Source organism: Protopterus annectens, chromosome 2.part0 (genome assembly GCF_019279795.1).
Source record: "Protopterus annectens isolate FY-2018-M chromosome 2.part0, PAN1.0, whole genome shotgun sequence".
Lineage (NCBI taxonomy): Eukaryota > Metazoa > Chordata > Ceratodontiformes > Protopteridae > Protopterus > Protopterus annectens.
Genome location: NC_056728.1, coordinates 604,514,909 through 604,540,139, shown reverse-complemented (window position 1 = coordinate 604,540,139; position 25,231 = coordinate 604,514,909). Strand labels below are relative to the sequence as shown.

Genomic DNA, 25,231 nt, shown 5'->3' with positions numbered 1-25,231 from the left:
ATTATGGCAGTTGAACAAAAGGGCAACAAAAGAATGTTGTGTGGAAAAAAATGATTATGTGTTGCTAAAGAAAGCCACAATAGAGAATTATAAAAAATAGAACAATCTAAGTATGTTATGGAGAGATTACAGAAAAGCATTTGACAGCATCCCACTTTCATGGATAATGGGATGTTTACAGATACATAAGATGCACCCTACAGTGGTCAATTACATTACAGTGACCATGAAACACTTTGCAGTTGAGCCATGACAACGGGTAAGTAATTATCCCAGAGATAATATGCAGGCATTCCAGGGTGATTCTTTGTCACCACTGCTGTTTTGTTTTGTCCTTAACCCATAAAGCTATTTACTTAGTAGATTAGGCTATTATTTATTTATTATTTAATTCTTTATTTATTATTTGTTATTTATTATTTAGCTCCCTAATACCAGCCTTGTTTAAAGACGTCTCACCTGCTTTTAGTGGAAGATTTAAAACTGTATAGTTAATGTGATCAGGTTTTGAAAGCACAACTACAAATGGTTAAAATGCTTTAGATGATATACAAGAATGACATTTGGTATTGAATCTGCAAAGGCAAAAATTAAAATAGGAAACTACACCACAAATAAAATATTAACCTGGTACAGGAATGTGTTGTAAAGGAGTTTGAACAGGAGGGAGTATATAAGTTGTTGAGAATAGATAAAGGATCCGCAACAAAACATGAACAAATGAGAATAAGAATCAGTACGGATGCTCAGAAGATTAAAACTAATATTCAAAACTGCCTTGACATCTAGGATTACAGTCCAAGCTATAAATCAATTTGACTTTCAGTTCTAACTTACAGTTTTGGAGTGATTGAGTGGCCCCAAAAAGTACTGGCTGAACTGACAAGAAAACAACAAACATTCATGCTTATCATATGATATATAGCATGACTATATATTCCTCTCTCTGAAGGAAGTATGGGCCTCGCCAAAACTGATTACATGTAGGATTGCATGCATTTCTGCTGACCTCATCAGACCCAAACATAGTTAAAGCTTTCAGTCGTGACCAGAAGAAGTCTAAGATGAGTTATTTGTTTAATTTAACAGAAGCATTCCAGTATCCAGTGGGAATTCAAATCAGATCAGAAGTAGACAATAATCAAACAACAACTGATTGTGCCAAAAACAAATAGAAAAAAAGAATGTAATGAAAAGGATCAGATGAGAAGGAAAGAAAACAGGAAAAGCCACAAATATGGTTCCAAGTAGAGATCTAGAATTACCTCATGTAAAACACAATTTGATGCAGGAATGGTTAAGGGAGGTGAATCAAAACTAAAAGATAAACGGCTAATAATAGCAGATCAGGATAGTGGACTGTGTACACAGTGGTTTACAAGGTCCAAAGAACAGGTGGGAGAAGTAGAGAAATGCAAAATCTGTAAAACATAACAGTAAAGAGTCACACATCTTGTTGCTGGGTGTAATATACTCATGGCATAGTGCTTATATACTGAAAGACATAATCATGTGGCAAGACTGTTGTACTGGGGATTGCACAAACACTATACAATATAGAACAAGCTAAGAAGCATTTAAAACATGAACCACAAAGCTTTGTAAAAAAAACATGAAGTTTATATAACATGGGATCGATCACCCATCACCAACAGTTCAAAAATGGATGCGAAAAAAAATAACTGATATAGAAGCTCATGAAAAAGCACAAAAGTAGCATTGATCATTGAAATTGCTATACCCAGTGATTACAGTGTCTTACATGCAGATAGAGACACACACAAACACACAGGATTGCAGACAGAAAAAAGAGCTATGTGAAAGAAAGATACCCAGTCAGTTCAAACAGTAATAGGAGCATAAGGGCTAATAAATAAGAATTTGCACTTGTATTTAGATATGCTACCAATACATGTAACCTTGTGTGAATTATAGAAAGAGGTAATTCTGTAAACATTGCAGGTACTGAGAAGAGCACTGTTAGCTAACATCAAGTTCTGAAACAGTACTCATTTCATGAACTGTAATCAAACCCTGACTTAGGAATGGGGTCCATTCCCATCGTGGTATTAGAAATCAAAAAGACTTGCAGAAATTAAACTGAGAGGTAGACCCACTTATGGTGAGGTTGTTAACAAATAATTATCTAAGCTGTCAAGACTTCATATGAATAAACCTTGGTCATAACACTGGTCACTTTGGTATGTCTTTGGTTACACTTTCACCCCCAAACAAAGTAAGTCAAGGTGGTTCCCCACCTACTACAGTAAGGACACCTGAGGCTGTAGCCACACATGGCTATTTATGAGTAATAGGTGACTTTATAATTAGCCACACAGATGCTTCACTCACTAGGCTGTGCAGAAAATGGCATGGTCAGTTGTTTCTCTCTGGTACCAGGGCTGTAGGTGAAATTAGAAGCTAATGGACTCTTTACTACAAGTATGACTACATTTTTGTTTTAACCCACATCAGGACAAAGGACATTACATTCTTTACTGGGGGAGGGTGGTTACAGAGAGATATATAGATATAAGCTCTGTATGCATTGTCAGAGGTAGGTAAGATGTTTCTCTTCAGAAGCATATTGCCTTCTTTGAGAACAATGCCACATTTTCAAACAATAAGTATTGAGTTTAACAATTGCCTTTTTGATCGGCATAATTCCTGGTAGATCCCATAAGTGTCAGCATAAGAGGTGAGGACTGACAGGTCAGCCCATTTTGCCAAGTATGGATTTCACTTTTCTTTGCAGGTCTTCCACATACTGGTTAGGACCTTTCCTCCCCCCACAGAGCCTTTTAGGCAAAGTTCATTTGCTAAACTGCCCATGTTAGCAAATTCTAATCTGGCCTACTTTACTGTTGTTCAGCTCACTGCTAGGAGTCAGAACAATAAATTGTCTGAGGTGTTTCTGATGCTTGAGCAGTGTGTTATCTGTGTTTTTACAGAAATGTGGTTTCACTGTTCTGATAATGCCCTCTCTGTAACAGGATACGATACCTATAACTATCAAATCATCTGGTAGCAGTGAGGCAGTTTTTGTTTTTAACCATTCAAATATAAACTCACACATAATGGTTTGGGGTTATGAATTTAAGCTTCTTGACATTTGAATCATAAATGATAATGCCAGTTACCACATCTCTGCCACCTCTAGATCCTCTTCAGTGTCACCAGGGGACCACAGAAGGCAGTTCGCAAGTCAGATTTCATATCTATTTCCTAATTCTAGGTGACTTCAATTATATGCATGTCAAATGGGAATCTTATATAGCTAGCCAAAAATACACACCAAATGTCCTAGATTTCAATTATACCAACTCTCTAGATCAGATTGCTCAAATCCCCATGAGAGGTAGAAATATATTTCACATTTTCCTTATAGACTCTGCCTTTACAAACATACCTCCAAAAGTTTATACTCCTTGATCAACTTTGGCCACCAGATTGTCACCTTTTCTCATAAAATTAGCACCATATTTCCTAGAAATTCAGCTACATTCAGGAACTGCTCCAAAAGCAACCTTATATTCCTATATGAGGGGCTTAATAAATTCAGAAGTGCTTAGTTCCCTGTTGAACCAATCTCTAAAGCCTCCATACTCACCTATAATTTTTCTAGCCATTACAAGCAATGTGCGGATAAATCAGTACTTCTTAGGCATATGTTTTGTAGGAATATCAAGTGTAAACTCCCATGGTGCACCTCTCAGGCTTATGATTTGCAGTCATCTTCCTCCCTTCTTGAATCTTTTAACAGTGTTCATCCCATCATTAATATAAACCTGATTTTGTAAACTATTATCAAAATTAAAAATAACAGTTCTATTGGCCTGAACAAAACTAAAAATAATAGTTCCATTGACCTGGACAAAATATGAGGATGAGCTGTTTATCACAAAACATTAAATTACTGAATCCGACCATTATTTATTCATTTATTTATTTATTTGCCCTTTATTACTGTGAAAGTCTGACTGGACAAAACCCTTTTTCAGTGGAGGCCAGTAGGGGAAAAGTTCCATATCATTTAATTTTTTTTTCTACAATTAGCATGAGCTCCAAATAAACATACATTCCTTAACACTAAGCTATATGTAGTTTAACACATGTACACTATGCATATTTATAGCATGCTAAATTTACATCTATCTAAAGAATACTCAGTGTTATTTTACAGTTTATGCATAAAGTTGCAGTGAAATTTTTGTACACAGATTGCAAATAAGGTGTATGTATATTTTATCCATAGGTTTACAGGTAAGTAATAGGCTAGCTGCCCTGTAGGCCATTTTAAGCCTAGCCAATTTCCCTTTTAAAGGGGATAATTAAATCCTCTGCTTTGTGTCTGTGAGGTACACACCTTAAACATTATACCAACACCCACCCTTTTTTCACTCAAGACATGTAAACAGGTGAGATAGTGTGAAGATTTTATTATGCTTTCTCAATTTTCTGCATAATGAGGGAGACTTGGTAATGGTGATAGTACAGGGACAGGACTGCTTTTTTATAGGTATGATTTCATTCAAATTTTAAAATATAAATGGAAAATTATTAAAATAAGTAGGGCACTTAGTAATGGGGCTATTACTAGTGCAGGACTATTTTGTTGGCATTTTCCCAGGGTTTTGTTTAAATTGCGAGTGCACTGCATCCAAGCCAACATTATTTATCTTTGCAGTATGATGAACAGCAATGCTAATCATATATGCTTGCTACCAGGCCAGAGTGCACGATGAGGAGTGTCTTGTAGCAGCCCAACACATATGCATGTCTAGAACATTGTACGCTACCTCATGGTACATCAAAATGGAAGCAGTGAAGGTAAAAAATGGCAGTGCATAAGTGCCACCAGCAATGGATGTGAGTGTATGTGCACTGTTCTTTATTGCTGATGTAATCAACAGCAACAAATGCATACACAGAGAAATATGCTATGGAAAGGCAAGCAACACAGTTCCTGTGGCTGAAGTAGAGATTACACTATAATAACAGAAACCATTAAGATGGACAACATAACAGTGCTAATGGAGTTACAGACTAAAACAACTGACAGAAAAGCAGACCCCAGAAGGTGCTATGAGAATACAAGTGTTGAAGAATGTGAAGTATACACAGCAGAAGCAGGATATGATATAGTAACATGATGTAACAACGTGTACCAGACCTGACAACATTGCAGTGTTAGCAGTGATCTGTACTATACAATTTGTGTCATTAAAAAGGAGTATGTTACCCTGATGGGAGCCAAATCAGCAATTCAATCCACATGCTATTATACTCAGAGTGTACTGTCAAGGTGATCCACTGCAGAAGTCAGAAGCAAGGGGTCATAAAACATATATCTGGGAAACATAGTACATGTATAGATAGACTCTAAAAACAAAAAAAGCAGAAATATGATAATCCTCAAGGGAATTAAATACAGAGCTCCCACACATGAGTGTATCATAGAAATGCATTAGCAAGGGGAGCCATTGAAGTAGTAAGGGTACAATAGCCATAAACACATATCTGGAAAATGTAGAGAATGTAATAGTCTGAAAACGGGAAAGTTGTTAATCCACATGCAACCCTCCAGGGTATATGAAACCACAGCGAGGTGTAATGGCGCAGTAAAAATCATTGCATAAGTAGACTGCTCCATCAAAGAAATTACAATAATGGCCGTTGCTGCACTTAATTTAAAACTAGAATATGCATTAAAACTTAGTTCATTTGCATAATTGATTAAGGGGTGCCATGGATTTTCCATCATTTTTTCCATTAGGATCCCATCTCTCCCAAATGCCTACCCCAGCAGAGGCAGAAGACTCCAGAAATATATTTTATCTTACAAAGTGCACATTTTTGGCCATGTATGTGCTGTGACTTTTCCATAATTAAGTATTGCATTGTGACTGTGTAATGCCAAAAATAGAGAACTAGTAAACATTATATAACAATAACAGGTCCATGACCCACCCATACAGTTTTTAAAAAGGAATGGCAAACTGTAACATAGAAATGCTATACTTACTTAACCTTATTACCCATATACATTGCAACTGCTTACTGCAAGGAATTAATTACCTCTCAGTCTGCTATGTCTTACACCTCAATAGACTTGAACCTCTTCCTGCTTAATTCACATTCTCTTGATATACATGCTAGCTACTAGCACCACAGAAGAAGTTATACAACAATCGTCAGAAAGCATTGCTGGTGAAAACCATGCAAATGAGGTGAATTAGCGATCCAGGAAAGCAGGCGGGCATCTGTGCAGGAATAGTGTGACCTCCCGAAATGTATTCGGTTACTAACCAAATACATTTCTGCAAATTACAAAACAGAGGCATGACAGCTCGAAAGAAAGCATGTATTCAATGTAATAGGCATGCCAATGGCCAAATATATGGCCATTGGCATGAAAAATAGTTGTGATTTTATAAAAAAACTAATTTTTTTATTTGGCCGATTTTGGCCATTTAAGCATAGGGCAGCGGTGCACAAATGGGATCGCCATGAAAATAAGAAAAAAAGGGGGAAATACGCTTTTATACCCAAATCAGCATTTTGCCATAGCAGTCAATGGCATGCATAAGACAACAATACCAGGGAATAGTGGTTGCTAAGGGGGAAGGCTCAGTGTGAGTGTGGTAACCATGAATTGGCATTCTGATTTATGTAAATGAGGGGATTGATACTGAATCACAGATTTCTTCTCAGTGTTAGCTTGCACCCAACCGTGTAGGTGCAGCAACACCATTGTATAAGTATAAGAGGTGGATGACCTCATAAGGGGTGTGTCATGTGCCTGTGTTTGAAAGGGGGTGTGTCTGAGGCTGCCTAACAGTGTTTACATTGCCTAAATGGATGTGTGTGCTTAGGGTTACCACCTGTCCCACTTTGTGAGGGACAGTCCTTTTTCGGGCAGTTGTGTCCTGACCAAAATTATTAAAATGGTAAATGTCCTGAGATTGTAGGAAATAATTATGTCCCATATTTCATGTAACAGTTGCATAAAATAGTTATTTCTGTATGTGAAATACCTAAATGTTACAAGAAACAGAATAAGCAGCTAAACTGCTACAAGAATAAGCTTTCATTTAGGCAAAAAAGTAAAGTTCTATCATTTGTAATGACCGTGGGTATGTGTCGGCCTGTAAAATCTGATGTGTGTCCCGAAAATGTCCCATTTTGGCCATTTGAAAAGGTGGCAACCCTATGTGCGCTGCATACCGGGTTTTAAAGAAACAAACAAAAAAAAAACAGGAAATAGCAGCAGTGTTCACATCTGAGCACTGGGTATGCGCGGCGCGCCTCGGGACTTAAACGGGAAGGCAATGGCAAGGGAAAACAGCAGTAGAACGGCAATCAAGGAGAACTAGCATAGCTGGCAGGTGAAATGTATCAGAATCAGCCAATTACACAAGCAGCAGCCCAGTACACTACTATAAACTATGCAAACACCTTTCAGTCTGGTTTTTCCCACAAACTTTACACCACTGGTGTACACAGATGGGGAAATTTTACCTGACAAAACTAACAAAATGTTAGGGGCTGCTGTTGCTCTCATACATCAATATGTACAAGAGGCTGATGGTGGTGAGGATATAAATGCTGATGAATATCCCACAGTGAAGAGGAGGAGAAGAGTGTACAGATCCAGGGTAACCTACCAGGGGCTACATGAGCTGGAGATAGTGAACCGCTATAGGGTGGACAGGGACATACAATAGCAAATTGTTGAGCTGTGCCGGCCCCGCCTCACACACAGAACCAACATATGGGAAACCACCCCAGTGGATACCAGGGTATGTATAAGTTTAAGAATACTAGCCACAGGTACCTTCCAAAGGGCAACTGGGAATATCATGGGGATCTCACAGGCATCAGCATCCAGGGTACTCCACTAGTTTTTGGATGCCATGTCAGCACATGACAGTGAGTACATATATTTTCTCAACACTCGTGCGGCATCGACTAGCAATATGCGTCTCTTCCACCAAATAGGAGAATACCCTGGGGTAATGGGTGCTATAGACTGCACCCACATACACATCTAAGCACCACCCGGTGAGCGGGGTAGGGTCTACATAAACTGCCAGATCTTCCCCTCCATCAACTGCCAAGTCATGTGCGATGCCCAGGGCATTATCTTGAATGTATGTGCTGTCGGCTCTGGAAGCTATCATGACTATCACATCTGGCATATGACACAGCTGTACCAGTCATTTGCCATTAGGGACATCCCATATGGCCACCTAGTTGGGGATGCTGGCTACGCACTGGAGCCATAGCTGATGACACCCCCAAGAAATGCACACACACCTGAACAAGAACTCCATAATGAGGCACATGCACAAACCAGAATCATAATATAGAGTGTGTTTGGGATGCTCAAGTCACGGTTCCACTGCCGGGACATATCCAGTGAAGCCTTGCAGTACTTTCCAGCTTCATGTACACAAATGTTCATAGTATGTGCCATGCTACATAATATGATCCTACAGAAACAGCTACAGCAGGAACAGCACAGGGCAAGGCCACACAGCCCCCCACCATTGCCAAGGCCAGCACAGGCACAGAGTAACTCAGAGGAGGAACTACCTGAGCCTGCCCATGTAGGCAGAAGGAAGTGTGACCAGTATGCCCAGGCCTTGGCAAAGAGGCAACACATAGCACATATGCTGACATGGTAGGGACCCAGGGAATGACACCTCTCTCTCTGACTTGCACATACAGTAAAAAGGATGCCAAACATGACACTACCTGTGCTTTACCATATATAGGGAATGTACAATGTGCATCTGACATAGTCAGCCATCCAGCACCGTCCTCAATACTGACCCAGCCACAAGGTAAGTCACCCTTCCTATCAATTACAGAATGGAGTAGTATGTTCTGATAGTTGTAGTTATGGTATGGATGTGAGCATGCAAGGGAATCGGGTGGCCGAATGGGATGGCAGCAGATAGTGAACACCTATATGGGGAGCATGAAATCCATAACAAATACTGGCATCATACTAGGCAGTACTAGACAAGGTGACAAATCCCACCACAGTACCCCAAATAACTGTGTGCGTCCATAGGACACACACATGCATTTCAGTGAGTCTCACATACCCACCACTAGCCTCAGCCAGCAGGACAGGTGTAGATGACCATAAAAAAAGGCTGGACTAAGGCCTCCAGTTGATGGCAATGGTGAACCCCCCCCCCCTCCACAGATACACATACAGACTACAACAGGTCTGGCAGTTGTATGTAAGTTCTGAAGGGTAAGAAGTCTGAAAATTAAATGTAGGTCAATAAAACCTAAGATCTGTACTCTACTGATATACCTCCAGTCTGCATGACAGGTCAGAATACAATATGAAATGGAAGTCAACAGAGTACCTGAAATACCATTACAGTCATAGCAAATGTTTAAAGTCATTAGGTGTCCCTCCCCATCCTATGTAGAAATGCAGTAACATGTAAGTGTGAGGAGTAATATCAGTGGAGCACAGATTTCCCAAGCTGGCCCAATCTACAGGATAGATTGTTGCATGTGTACAATATGCAGGGATCTGTGTGTTAGGTTGTTGTGTATTCAATATTTTATGGAAGTAGTCAGCATACAGGCATGCAGGGTTGTGTCTCAGTGGCCTGTGGGCAGTACTGTAGTTGACAGGGCCATGTTCCAACAACTGCAGTGCCAACCACAATGCTTCTTAGCAATACCCATGTCAGCAGCCTTCTATACTCACTGTCCAGATGTCAATATGGTGTCACCGTCTGAAAGATGGACATGCCATGAATGTGGGGCCAGACATCCACACAGTACACAGGTAGAAGTACCCTAGACAGAGAGTGTATAAAATGTAACTGTTGACTGCACACACCTTTGGAATTGTACATACAGGTTAGCAGCACATTAGTTATCTGTGTAGTAGTTGTCTGTGTAGTATGGAATACTGGTGTAGTCTGCCCAATCACTGGCAGACCACAAAAGGCACAGTTATGAAGTAATGAGAGACTGCCTATGTCCCCGCACAAGGCAGCATAAGGGGAATGCCCTAGGTATATTTATTTATTTATTTATTTTTATTTTATTTTATTTTTATTTTATTTTACATTTGTTGAGCGGGCTAGTCTAGCTGGATACATGTCCATTTTCAGTAGAGGCCCGGGGAGAAAAGCTCCATGTGCAACACAACAAGCAATATACAATAAAACAATATACAATAAGAACCCATATTAAGTACAAACTTGAAAAAGTATACAGAAGAACATTTGCAAAATACAGTCAAGAAAGAAGTACCAATAAGTTGTACACTAAAGACAATATAGAAAATAGTATAGATTAGAGCTGATTTGAATAAAATAGGGGAAGACAGTTTTTGTTTTTTCAATGTTAACTGCTATACTACCATTAAGCATGGCCAGAGCAGTAATCAATGATGAGATATAGGTGTATATATGAAGAATTCAGTCAAAGATACATAATAAGCAGATCTCGTAAGGAAGGCTAGTTGAGGCAGGTGGTAATTGGTGATAAGAAACAGCAGTTAATCAGGGATCGTACAGGAACATAGCCAGTGTGTCATGAGATAAAGCTTGAGCTTCTTTTTGAAATGTGTATGAGAGGAGAGAGTTGTGAGTTCAGTGGGTAGTAGATTCCATAGCTTACCAATGGTATTACAGAAGAGGGAGTCACCTGCTAAATTGTTGGATCTACAGGTGTTAAACAGAAGTTTATTAGAAGAGCGTAAGTTTTTAGGATTGTGGTAGAGGGTCAGTAGGCTTGAAAGAATAGGAGTATTGGAGGGTTGATACAGGGTTTTGTGGGCAATAGTAAGCTGTGAAAAATGCAGATGGTGTAGAAACTCTAGCCAATCAAGTTGTTTAAGATTTAGACAGTGATGGGTATTGAAAGGAGTGGCAGCAGCAAATCTGGCAATATTATTATAGGATACAGTCAACTTGTTAATGTTGGCTTAAGAAAGGTTTGTATAAATAGGTGAGGCATAGAGTAGAGTAGAGATGAGATGAGTTCTGGCTATAGCAGTCCTAGCTGCTGGAGTAAGAAAGGGTTTGATTCTATAGAGGGATCCAAGTTTCTTGTTGACTGTTTTTATAGTACTGTTAATATGTGTGTCAAAGTTGAGGTTGTTGTCTATAGATATTCCTAGGAGTTTGGTAGATAGGTCTGGAGAGATAGGTTCATAGGTTCATAGGTTTATACTAGGCTATCTGCCCTAAGGCATTTATAAGCCTAGCCCAAATTTTTGTGGCTTACGCCACCCCTTATATGAAAAAATACTGTGCCCATTAGTTTGTTGTGCCTCTGTCCAGCAGTGACACAGAGATGATTCCCAGGGTAAACCTACGATCTCCCATCCACAGGTCTAGATTTCTCTTGAACAGAGTCAGCGAGGTGCTCTGCCTCACATGGACCGGGATTTTATTCCACAGCATAGGGAGTCTCTGAGTGATAAATCTATCCCTCCAGCACATCCTATTTATATCCGTGCTAAGGTTTAAGTCACTTGCTCTAGTGGTTTTGGTGGATTTGGATTTTTGAGGTGGAGCATGTCCATTAATTCCGGGTTGGACATGGCCTTGTATGTCAGGCACATGTCACCTCTGAGCAGATGGTATGCGACTGAATAGAGCTGGAGTTTCTTCAATCTGGCAGCATATGACAGATTTTGGAGTCCCTTTATCCTTTTGGTGAGGAACTTTTGGGGTCTCTCAATTGCTGCAGATGTCGGGTGAGATACATCCCGAATGGGGCATTGTACTCGATCATTGGTCTGATAAGTGAAGAGTACAGGGGAACAATGACCTCACTAGATCTGGATGTGAATCCCTTCATGATCAGGTGGGCAATGTAGAAGGTCTTTCTAACCACTTTAGCAACGTGAGTGTCAAAGAAAGGCCACTGTCAACCTGGGTCCCCAGGTCCCTGATAACCTCTTCTGTGCTTAGTGGATTGCCACCTATATGGTAGCTTGGGGTTACCTTGTTTTCCCGAAGGGTATGACTATACATTTTTTGGCGTTTAACTTCAGGCCATGGCTCTGGCACCAGCTATCTGTTTCCGTGAGTCCCTTCTGAAGGATATCCGTGTCCGATGCACTTTCCACTATGGCGCCCAGTTTGCAGTCGTCTGCAAACTTTGTCAGCCAAAGTCCTCCCATGTTGGCCTGTACTTCTGAGAAGTAGATGCCAAACAATAGGGGCCCAAGGACCGAGCCCTGTGGGACACCACTTGTGACCGGCTTGGAGTCTGACACAGCGCCAGCAACTCTAACCCTGTGGGTTCTGTCCTTAAGCCAGTTTGCAACCCATCTTGTGACATATGGGTTTACATTTAAGCTGGTAAGTTTTCTACAATACCCGAGTGGGGTATTGTGTGAAAGCCTTTGCAAGGTCAAGGTAGGCTGTATGGACTGCCTTTCCCTCATCAATGGCCTTGGTGACTGTTTCGAAGAAGTCGACCAAGTTCAAAAGGCATGATCTTCCCTTGACAAAGCCAAACTGGGTCGGGTCCAATGTCTGCAAGTCCCCTATATCTTTGTTTATGAGCTCCATTATGATCCTCTCCATAGCTTTGCAGACTAGACTTGTTAAGCTTATGGGGCGGTAATTACCAGGGTCCGTAGAGGCGCCGCCTTTGTGGAGTGGGACCACAGTTGCCTTACGCCACTCCTTGGGCACATATCCTGTGGTAAGGCTGAGATTAAACAGCTGCCTTATGTGCGGGTTTAATTCCTCATTTAGCTCGTGTAGCACAGATACAGATAATAGTACCATTGTTAGTTGTGAGTGTAAAATGTGTAGGGGTGGACTTGCGGGTTGGGGAGAAGAGTAGCAGTTTAGTTTTCTTTGGATTTAGTAGGAGGCAGCGGTTTGTAAACCGTTGTTCTGCAGTTCAATTTGAGAAGTAGCTGAGCAGATAATAGTGGAGTCATCTGCGTACTGAATGCAGGTAGTAATATAGATGGAAAATAGGAGCGGCCCTAATATATCTGTGAGTCAGCTTCAAGTAGCTGCCATACCACACATTAACTCAGCTCACCCCACCATCAGCCACAGGTTTATCACAGATCATATTCTCACTGTTGGAAATGAGTAAAGTATGACCTCACTTCTGCTTGGAAATACCCACAGAATGCAGCATGCTGAAGAGGTGTCCTATGTAGGTGTGTCCCAAGCTGTAAGCAGCACCCTGCCTGCATCCAGACCAATGGATCAATATGGGCAGAAAGTATTGCCATTAACACCTCACACGCTTACCCTGTCACCCCAGGGGAATACACTGGCTCGCAGCCTGGGAATGTAGGAGTGACAGAATGCACTGGCCTGCTACAGATGGCCTGCATCACTACCAAATGGCCTACAGTCCTCTGTCAAAGGCCTGTGCCTTACCTGTAGTGCCAATGTATGGTATCTCATGGGGTCCTAACTAACTACCTAACACAGTCAACAGAACACAAATGCAAGGCCATGTTGACAAATCCCAATAGCATGCCCCCCATGCCCTACTGCAAGAACTGTGGACCAGACCATAAATACCACTAGGATGAAGAGCCAATTATAGGGATACTTCTCAGATATCACTCGCATAATGTTAGGAAGAGTGGGGGGGGTGTAGAAGCATGGATGTCATAGAGTGTGTGAAGTCTGAAACTCTGATGTGTGCCCATACCACCCCTGCCTGCAAACCCATTAATGGGTTTGCAGGCAGGGGTGGCATAGGCACACCTGCCTGCAAATGCATTAATGGGTGGCTACAAACCTGATCATAAACCACAGTGTGAAGGGGAACTGACTAGATATATGAGCCCTGCCTCTGGGTAACCTGGGTGAATCTGTACAGCTGAGAAGTATGAACACAGCAGGATATGGCCATTCTGTTAAGTCAATATATGTCCAAGAAGGGGATCCTTAGCCACCATACTACCAAGGTGCTGTACCATTTACACAGACCCATCAGAAAGTGTCTGTAGCCACCTCTCCAGAATGGCAGCAGTGTGCAAGAATGTGTAGGTTGCAGCCCATAACACTGGACTCAGCTTCATTCATCTTGTATTTACTGGTAAATAACTGTGACCAAATAATTATATGTCAGTAGTTGATGACATAATACATCACAGTGTAAAACAGTATATATGTCTGAATATCCCTGCTAACACCAACCATGTAACACAAGCACCACAGACAGCAATAGTTACAGTATCCCCCTAACTGTTGCCCATTGTGACTCCATACTGTCAACCTATCTACAGATATCCTGCAGAAACAGGATGCTAGTTGTAGGTGTAGAATACTAAATCCTGGCCTAGAGTACAACCCTACCTGGAATGGATTCACACATTCAATACAGAAGGTCATACTGGAAATGCTCATACACATAGAGAAATGAAGGCCATGTTTAGAGAAATAAAGGCCATATCTGACAACACAGTGGACTATACATATCTGTCATTTGCAGATGTCTGTGCACACATGCCAAATTGTACACCATTTATGCTTCACACACACATTAGATAGGAATACTCACACATATCTAAGGCCAACAGACTATAATATGTCAAACATAAACACACAGAGATGTGGGGAAGAGAGACAGACAGTGACAGAGAGAATTCCATTATGAGGCCTGTCCCACCCACTACACATCCAGTTGGCGTATATCACATGAAGTGCTTATGTCAATCACTGTAGACATTCCTTTTTGTAGCCCTCAGCCCTATAGTGCCTGTGGTGCTTGTGATAACTGTGTAACATGGTAGTACAAATAAGTATTCATGTAGCATTTGTAAACTCAGTCCTGTCAAATGTAAAGTTGTGTGTGATTGATTGTGTGTGTGTGTGTGTGTGTGTGTGTGTGTGTGTGTGTGTGTGTGTGTGTGTGTGTGTGTGTGTGTGTGTTTCCAGAGGAATGATTTATGGCCCATTCACACACACACTGCACTTCCCATTGCCCATGTTAACACTCCTGCTGAAGTCAGTCACGTTGAAATAACCCTTTGGAAAATCTCAGTCCTATAAGCTCCATGGTGCTTGCAATAACTGCGTAATACTGTAGTGTAGTATACTAGTTAGGTAGAAATTCTAACCCCAGACATAGCAACTGTGAAAGTGTGTGCGTCTTTGTTGACACCTGATTTTGTGGGCATTCACACTTACTGCTCTCCCCTTACTCCTCCTTTAGCACGGCTGCTGATGTCACTCACCTTCAAAGATACCTTTGGACATCTCTTCAACATATAAACTCAGTGGTGCTTGTGATAAATATGTAATATCGTAATGTAGCATTCTAGATAGGTAGTAGTTCTAATCCCAGACATGGCAACTGTGAAATTGTTTGAGAGAGAGTGTGTGTGTGTGTCTTTGTTGACACCTGATTTTTGTGGACATTCACACTTACTACTCCCCCCATACCCCTCCTCTAACACTGCTGTTGATGTCACTCACCTTCAAAGATACCTTTGGACAGCTTTCCAACATATAAGCTCAGTGGTACTTGCAATAAATGTGTAATACCATACTGTAGCATTCTAGTCATGTAGGAGTTTTAATCCCAGACATGCCAACTGTGAAACTGTGTGTGTTTGTGTGAGAGAGTATGTGTGTCTTTGTTGACACCTGATTTTGTGGACATTCACACTTACCACTCTCCCCTTACCCCTCCTTTAGCAATGTTGCTGATGTCACTCACCTTCAAAGATACCTTTGGACAGCTCTTCAACATATAAGCTCAGTGGCACTTGCGATAAATGCATACTACCATACTGTAGCTTTTTAGTTAGGTAGGAGTTCTAATCCCAGACATGACAACTGTGAAACTGTGTGTGTTTGTGAGAGAGAGAGAGTGTGTGCCTTTTTGACACCTGATTTTGTGGACATTCCCACTTACTACTCTTCCCGTACCCCACCTTTAGCATTGCTTTGATGTCACTCACCTTCAAAGATACTTTTGGACAGCTGTTCAATATATAATCTCATTGGTGCTTGTGATAAATGTGTAATACTATAATGTAGCATTCTGGTTAGGTAGGAGTTCTAATCCCAGACATGCCAACTGTGAAACTGTGTTTGTGTGAGAGAGAGTGTGTGTCTTTGTGGACATTCACACTTAGCACTCTTCCCTTACCCCTCCTTTAGCACTGCTGCTGATGTAACTCACCTTCAAAGATACTTTTGGACAGCTCTCCAATGTATACACTCTGTGGCACTTGCGATAAATGTGTAACACTATAATAGCAATACATAGGTAGGGGTTTGAAACCCAATACTGGTAAGTGTGTGTGTGTGTGTGTGTGTGTGTGTGTGTGTGTGTGTGTGTGTGTGTGTGTGTGTGTCTGTCATCAGTATCCTGTGTGGGTGTTGGTGTGATTGTGTAATAACAGGATCCAGTGTGGTGAGGGTTTTGCTAAATTATTATATTGAGGACCTATATGTCCCAATGTCCACATTACAAGGCCAACAGTTGCAAACACCATAGAGGTTGGCGTAGACAATCCACAGCCATAAATGTCTTCTGCCATTTGCAATGACTATGTGACAGTATGGATTAGTGAACAATATAGGCAACCCTTATAATACTCAGAGACTACTCTCCACTCACAAATCATACACAAACACGCTTGGCTGTTTCTCTCTTTCTGTCTTTCTACCTTTCTGTCTTTCTCTCCATCTCTCTCTCTCTCTCTCTCTCTCTCTCTCCCTCTCTCTCTCCCTCTCTGGTAGATGTGGAAAAATACATCTTTTCTGCATAGGCAGCAACTTGACATGTGTAGGTAATGCTCATGATGAGCTGATGGCCTGTGCATGAATTGGAGTACCCACTTGCTAATTGCATGTGGAATAGCTGTGGTATCATTCCTATAGCCAATTGCATGGAAACACACTCCTATTACGAAGCACTTCATGTGGGTGTTGGCCTTTTTCCTTCACTGTGAGCAGGACTTCATGTGGGTGTTTGACAAACAGCATCACAGAGGGTAGTTGGATATACCTCTTACAATATACAGTGTGGAGACAGGCCAACAAACAGGAGGGGATGTTCTAGACATGGGGACAGAATGTAAGTATTGCTATTCTACATTTGAAGTAATGTTAGTTTAATAGGGTTTGTGCAGATATGGCTGTTTTGCATGATTTAAAGTCTGACATGACAGTGCTGTGTGGCTGAGAAAACTCTCACCTGTAGAGCTATCTGCAGACTGGACAGAGTTTGCAGTCTTAGGTTTGGTGTGTTACTCGCACATTGTCTGTCTTTATAAATGCAGTAGCATACTCTGATGATTGCAGTCAGTAAATGGTAACATCCATGCGTGTTACTGATGTCATATCCTGCAGGAGACATGTTATAACAAACTCTGTTACACCAACAGTTTTCCCAGTTTATAACAACAATATGTCAATAGTGGCCCTGCGTTGTGCCTCTGTCACCTAAGTCTGTCACCCTTTGTCCATATGTCATGCAGTAGGAGGTGAATATGTACAGTATATCATTATTTACTGACATCATTCCTGTTATCAAGCCAGTGATATATCAGACTGCCAGACATGTCATGTATAGGAGGCGTTATATTTGAGGACAAAACCTGGACATTCTGTTGTAGTCCATACAGTAGTGAGGTCTATGTACTAATGGTGATTGTTGACAGAGTGCCAGTATTGTGTAGCATTGCATTGTGAATGTGTTACTTGGCTTGTGTACAGACTGGGATAGATGTCAGTGTTCTTGGTCCTATTCTTCCTGACATTGCATGCTGCTCCAGTTTGTGGTACCCTATCAGCTTGTATGTTTGTAGGGCTCAACTGAGACATGTCCCATTCCACAGTCAGGCATCAGACTACACTGTGAATTGGGCCAGTATATGTAGGGTTAGTGTGTGAGTGGTGAATATGATCATGGATTTTGTTCACACAGTCCATATACTGTACTATTAATTAGGCTTACCATTATGTGACTGTGACTGTGACTGTGTTGAGAATGGTTGTGGGTATGCACTTTCACACTGGTGTCTGTTACTCCATGCTGTTACATGCCTGTAGTGCCTGCTACATTTGCAATTACATGTGTATTCCCCATAGGAAACTAGGTATAGTGTTGTGGCAGTCTGCCTGTAGTTTAGACAGTGCTTGGTGACATGCCTAGCAGCCCAGTGTATATACCCTAGTGTGATGTTATGTCCAGATATTTGTCAGATGTACTGTTGCCTGGCTACTATACATGTTGTGTATGTCTGACCAAGCGGTCGGATGCTGTGAAGATGTATGCACTGACTAGTGGGAAGTATGTGGTCTTGGGACCTGTGCTCCTCCAGTTAATATATGTTAGGACAGACAGGAGGGTGTGAATGCATCAACTGTGTGAGCCTATCTACTCCAGTATTTGTGATATATCCCCATTTTAATGGCTTTAAACACCCCCTTTGTAAGGCTTGGTCCACACTGCTTGCACTAAGGTGTTCTGTGTATACCTCTGGACTGACCAGATTGTTTCAGACTGTCAACGTTTATTGCTCATATATCTGCTGCATTCCACAAGATCATTACTGTCATTTGTGTGGTACTTCACTATGATGAGTTTATGATGTCTATCAGTAACCGATGGCGTACATGTCAGGTTCAGGAGAGATTTCCTTCACAACATGTATGTTGACACAACCCCTGTTACTGTAGCAACATTCTGCATTTATAACTGCAATATGCACAGTACGTTCCCTTGCACTAAGAGGTTGAGAGTTATGGTGCTGAGGTATGACTCCAATACATGTTATGGGCATATGTTATACATATACATATATGTGTATATATATATATATATATATATATATATATATATATATATATATATATATATATATATATATATATATATATACTTTTTATGTGTTAACATGAGTATTGTATATTCCTTCTCAGATGTATCTCACCATATTTATCCGATATGTGTATATTTAAATATGAATACATGACTGATACCACACTATTTCCACTAACAAGTAGTGAACAATTGTAGTAGCTAAAGCAGTTGTTCACTACTATTCAGTACATGTACTGAATGATATATTTGAAAAACAACCAACATTCATGCAGCTCTGATGGCTTAGTGGTTAACTGCTGTAACAATAGTGTATAGGGTCCTGGGTTCAAGACCTGCATGGGCTATTCCTTTTGTTGCTGGGCAGAACAAGAGCTGATGGAGACAGGGTGATTAAGGTGCTTTAAAGTGACTTTAAGTGTGTTTGCATGGGTTTGCACGATGGTAAGCACTGCTAATGTATGGGTAAATGGATAAGCACTTACACTGTGTAGGCTTTGCTTACCAGTGCCCAAATCCACATAACATTTACATTTAAGCAATGCCTAAACCTGCTAAGCATAGCCCAGCCCTAGTAACCAGTGATCACATTCCAGTCTGATCAAATAGTAGGGTAATGACATCTTTAATACATGTATATATTCCATGTACATAACATGCTTCTATTTGCTGTCATTACAGTAGCAAGGGGTGTGAGTATACTGTATGGGACACCTGAGTATACATGGGTAGTACCACAATCTTTTTTCTTTGTATGTGTTGCATACTTAGGTAGTATCCCAGGTCATATGCAGTCGCACGTGCATGTATTGTCTCATTACATGACTACTTTTAACAGTGCCTTTCCAAGTAAGAGTTGATTGCAGATTGTAGTAGTGGAACCATACACCCCATCATGCAAAGGTGGACTCTTGAGTACTGATTATCGTGTTCTTGGTATTTGAGCTGTACATTTATAAGTATCTCATATTGGATAATGATCTGATATGTTGATATTAACTGTAGACTACTATGTTTTAGGACATGTCATTGAGGACTGCTGTCATGTAATAACGGCATACCTATCTGTTTCAGACGTCTATCTTTCACAACATTCATCCTAATGCATAACCTGTTGGGTATCTACTTTCTGTCTGTCCTCTGTACAGATGTGCAGATGTCAGGTATTCATCAGGGCTGCTTACAGGCAATCTATGATTGACTGACACTGACATGTCTGCCCAGCTGTGTTATGAATGCCACAGCTAGGAAAACCCCATTCTATACAGACCATATGCCATGGATACCTCAACCAGACTACCACAGTCAACAGAACATGTTTGGATACAGGTCCCTTATCCAGACAATGGTCATGTTATGCAATATATGTTGCATACATGTCAGTTGTAGCACCTCACTGGCCCTCTTCAAGAGAAAGCCAGATGAATGGATGTTGAATGTAACTTTCACCGTGGGGATCACTCAAGTGGCATTACTTGATAGATGGCCTGCTGACAAATATCAGGTGGCATGATACCAGTGTACTCACATGCCCTACTCCTCTCATCTCTCCATGGACATTAGCCTGGTACACACCTAGGAACACCTGCTCCTATTGTCCTCAGTACTGACAAATGTGTCTGCGTGCATTACTTTGTATACCAGTGTTTGTGTGTTTATAAACTAGTAGTTGAAAATACTCTGAGGGCCTTCTCATTCACTACACCCCCACTACTATACAAAGAGAGGGCTGCTGCTGTAATTCACATTGAATGTACCTTGTGACATTGTTCACCCTATGGGCTACCTGGAGCTTGCAGTACCAGCATAACACTGTTCTACAAATGAGTTGATACGCGTGGGTTACCCTCTGAGTCCTGGCAAATGTGAGTGTGTGTATGTTTTCTGTGTGTTTGTGTGTGTGTGTGTGTGTGTGTGTGTGTGTGTGTGTGTGTTTGTGTATGTGTGTGCAATTGTGTGCATGTGTGTGCATACTAGTAGGAGACAGCATTCTGAGGCCACAATCTCCAAATACACTAAACCTTGTCATATATTATAAGGGAAGGTGATGTTGTTGACATTAGGACAGCCATGACAAAATCCTTACCCTGCTATCCCTGTGGTGTGTCCAATAAATGCATATCCCTGTAGTAGCAATAATTAGATTGACAAGGGTTTGTATTGCAGTCCAGGTAACTGTATGGTTGTGGGTATGTCAGAGCATTATCATGGGTTTCAATGGATACAATATCCAATGTGGGGTGGGGGTGCTGAGTATACTGTCTTTACACCATGGTACCCCCAGTACATGTCCCAAGGTCCACTGTATGAGGGCCACTCTCACCATCAACCATACAGGTAATTGATGGCACTCTTCAGCCCAATGATGCATGTACTGTGTGCAAGAACTCTGTAACAGTATGGACTCACTGACAAGGTAGTCAGCACTGCTAAACTCAGGTCTGTCAAATGTGTCTATGACTGTATGTGTTTGTCAATGTGTATATGACAGTATGTTATACTATGTATTGTCCATTAACACCCAGTACATCCCCCAATACCAGACTGTACAAGGCCTGGTGCTGTTGTTCATTTTACAGGAAACTCGGGACACACCTCTCCCTACAAGCTCTGTGGTGTGGGCAATTAAGGCCAAACACGTTAGTAGTAAGATGTGCCTAGGTAGGGTTTGCAATCTCAGTATTGCCAGGTAAGTGTGAGTGTATGTGAAGGGATCTACTTCAGTTTGCAGAAAATACTGTACAGTTCATGTTAAGAGGTTAAGTAGTTGTTAATCACACTATGTGTGGTTCTACGCCACCCCACACCCTCTGAAGTGGGGGCCTGTGCCTCCCACACCAGCACACCTATGTATATCACTTTCAGGATTGCACTACATTGGGGAAAAGGACATATACCCTGCCAGTACCATTTTCACTGACATTAAATCTGGAGGACTGATTATTTACTGATGTGATGCTTTGGCAATTTGATCTTGGTGGACTTGCATAGGCCAAAATGAGTTCTCTGCAAAATGAAGTACTCTCTGTGTATTGCATCAACACAAATGCCTGTGTGTGTGTGTGTGTGTGTGTGTGTGTGTGTGTGTGTGTGTGTGTGTGTGTGTGTGTGTGTGTGTGTGTGTGTGTGCATGTGTGTGTGTGTGTGTGTGTGTGTGTGTGTGTGTGTGTGTGTGTGTGTGTGTGTGTGTGTGTGCGCGTGTTATTCACAAACATTTGGTGTATGCCAACCAGTACATTAACCATTTTCCACTGTAGAAGATCTGCTTACATCTGCCACCATGCACTCAACTGTATACACCCCTCAGATCTATCAGCCATGTGGCACATGCAGTAACTGTTATGCAGACCTTTTACTTGTGTTCAGCTGTACCCAGGATATGACACAGTCAATGTGTTACCACAGTGACACACCCCTTGTAGAAAAGGACAGCAGACCAACATCCTCCTGACACACAGATACCTACAACACAAACAGAATGCATTATGGAGACCATGATCAGTCAGTGTTAATAACAGCTATAATGCATCATGGCTGGACAGCTACACATCCTGGAATGTAAGCATTCCAGCTGACAACATGTTAAACAGCAGTACATTGCTAAACTTTAGTACATTCACCCTGTGCATCAGAACCATGTTAGCATGCCCCTGCATCGATGGTATGGATGACACGGATGTGGCACAGGTATCATCATATGCACAGGGTGTGGTGTGGATCTGCCAGAGGCCTAAACTGAGCCCTTTGGTTGACATCGTGTGTGTGGGTCAGGGGGGGTTCTTTATTAAATGGCCTGTGCAGATGTGAAGTGTGTGTAGGTATGGAGGCACCCTAGCTGTGTTGGTGATGTGTGTGTGTTCGTATGCACACAGTTCTGCCATGTGGCTGCCCTATACAGGGGTATGTTGGACAGCTGTGGATTGTACATGGCAAAGTGTACAGTTCACAGTGTCTGGCCACAGACACAGGAACTGCACCTGCCAGGGGTTGCATGGGCACCACCAGGCAGAGGTAAAAATATGGGACTCTCCCCTGAAAATGACAATTGTCTGCTGGATCCCGCATCCCTGTTGGGATCAGCCAGGACCACATGCACAAGGCCTGCTACATTGTGGTCTGGACATCCTTCCCCTGTGGTGCTGGTGCTAGTATTGCCACTACAGGAGCAGTCCTGAGATGTTGCACATCCACGTAGACCCCACCTGTTGGTGTTGCTGACCTACATCCATGTGGCCAATGCCCTAATCCCACCACATGCTCAACCACGGCCACTGCATGGTCGAGGATTCCCACCATCTCATCCAACTGTCTATCCATGACCTCTGCAAAATAATGGTGGGCATCTGTATGACCACGGATGTAGTCAAGTACAGCAGGAAGTATAGCCCTCTGGAGCCTCAGACTATCTCTGGTGTAACATTTCATACATGTCTGTGTCTCCTTGATGGCCCAAAACATGCATCTGGTGACACCTACTGTGGCATTTCTTCCAGGGGTATGATGGCAAGCAGCCCTCCTATGAGCACCCATGTACATCTGCCTGTGTGGTACCTTATCTGTCATATGACTATGGCTGCTGTGTACAGACACACTTGACATAGTCACCACACTTTCCTGTCCCATGCCACCATCCACCAACTGTCCCTCATCTTTGGTCACTGGTGATGGAGTATGTGTGGGCATTGTGACTGTGTGCGGGTATGGGGTGTATAAAATGGGATGCCAACCAATGGCACTATGCCTATCATCATTGTCAGAGTCTGTATGGATGCTAGCATCAGTTTGCCTGCGGGAGAGACTCTGACCCACCTCACCAACTGTGAGGGGCAAACAAGAAATGTAAATAGACCTGTACATTATGGTTTACTTCCACACACACACACACACACACACACACACACACACACACTTACAGTTGAGGTGGCACAAAGATATTACATAGACCTCATATTACCCAACTGTCACCATGCATGACATAGGGCACTCAATAGCATGGACTGTAGCCATTCGTAATCCTTGTTACCAAAATTATACATCTCTATGATGCACGAGTTGTGTTACTAGGTGATGCCCCTTCCCCTGGAACACACTGCACCCATGTACATGTTATTGCTGTGCAACTGTACAGCACATTGGCATGTACTGTGTACCATACTTGACATGTGTACAGACCATTGCTGAATGTGTAGATGTCTGGCAGTTATGTTTGCTCTGTTGCTCACAGCCCCTATGTGTTTGTCTGACACATAACTAGGATGATATGAGGACTGATGTCAATAGTTTATGCCTGACCTTTGATTTGCAAATCTCATCATCAGCAGTGCATGTATGTGCAATAATAGCCAGTTACACCGACAACTTTCAAAGCTTAATGTGGATATGAGGAGTGTACACACACTTGTTGACATGCCAGCCTCTTCTATGATATGCAATGGGCCCACAATACTGCATTTGTTAACATTACACACGCCTGATATGTGACATATGACCTGTGCAGTCCAAAGCAGTATCAAACAAATATGTTAGTCGTGGAGATGCTGAATGAGATGCATACAATATATTGGTTGCATAAGTGTGCATACCCTTAATACAATGCTTTGTTGTAGTACCTGTTACATGAACTACAGCAGTCACTATACCAAGAAGGGGTATACTAGCATGGCCCTTCTTCACATGGCATTATGTGGTCTGTCTTTCCTACAAAGGTCCCCCAACTCTGCCAGATTGCAAGGCCAGCTCATGTGGACAGCACTTGGAGGTCACACAGTAGCTTCACTATTGCTGTAGAATCTGGGTTATGTCTGGCACAATTCATAACATGGACTGTGTTCAGATACAGCCATTGTTAGCTAGCTTTGGATGTATGCTTCAGTTCACTGTTGTGTTCCAAACTGACACCCCTCCCCATCCTCAGCCTTATTGCAGATGCGTGACAACTATGGGCCACACATGAGTGTTATTTTGCAGTGTTCCAAATTCCAGCCGCCATGTCTACCCACCTAGTACCAGCTAATGAACAGCAACCCTAAAGTTGTACACTGGCACTAGCAAGCTAAATGTTGGGGAGGGTGGCCCTGAGGTGGAGTGAGGTGTTGTTTGTGCACTACATGTATCTTTATGGATACTGTCTGTAGGTTTGAGCCTTGGTCTAATGATACCATTACACATTGCAACACATGCATTTGGGAGATTTGATGTTATGCTTATGCTACCTGTACAGAGCCCTGGATGATGTTTCATGTGGGACAAATCTTCTGTCATATTACCCTAACACATAGGCCAAACTTATGCTGAATTCATGCAATTTTCGACACAGGTACTGCAAAGACAGTACTTGGTAGACATTCCTGCAACTCCCTTTGTGTTGCTGCATGTCTCTGGGCAGCCTCCATGACCAGTTTGCAACATG

The 25,231-nt window shown here is 41.9% G+C and overlaps 1 protein-coding gene across 1 annotated transcript in view; it reads right to left on the bottom strand.

The window, feature by feature from the left end:
- TECRL (trans-2,3-enoyl-CoA reductase like) overlaps nucleotides 1-25,231 on the bottom strand; it is a 1,073,904-nt gene that overhangs the window by 742,107 nt on the left and 306,566 nt on the right. The gene's annotated exons all lie outside the window — the stretch shown is intronic.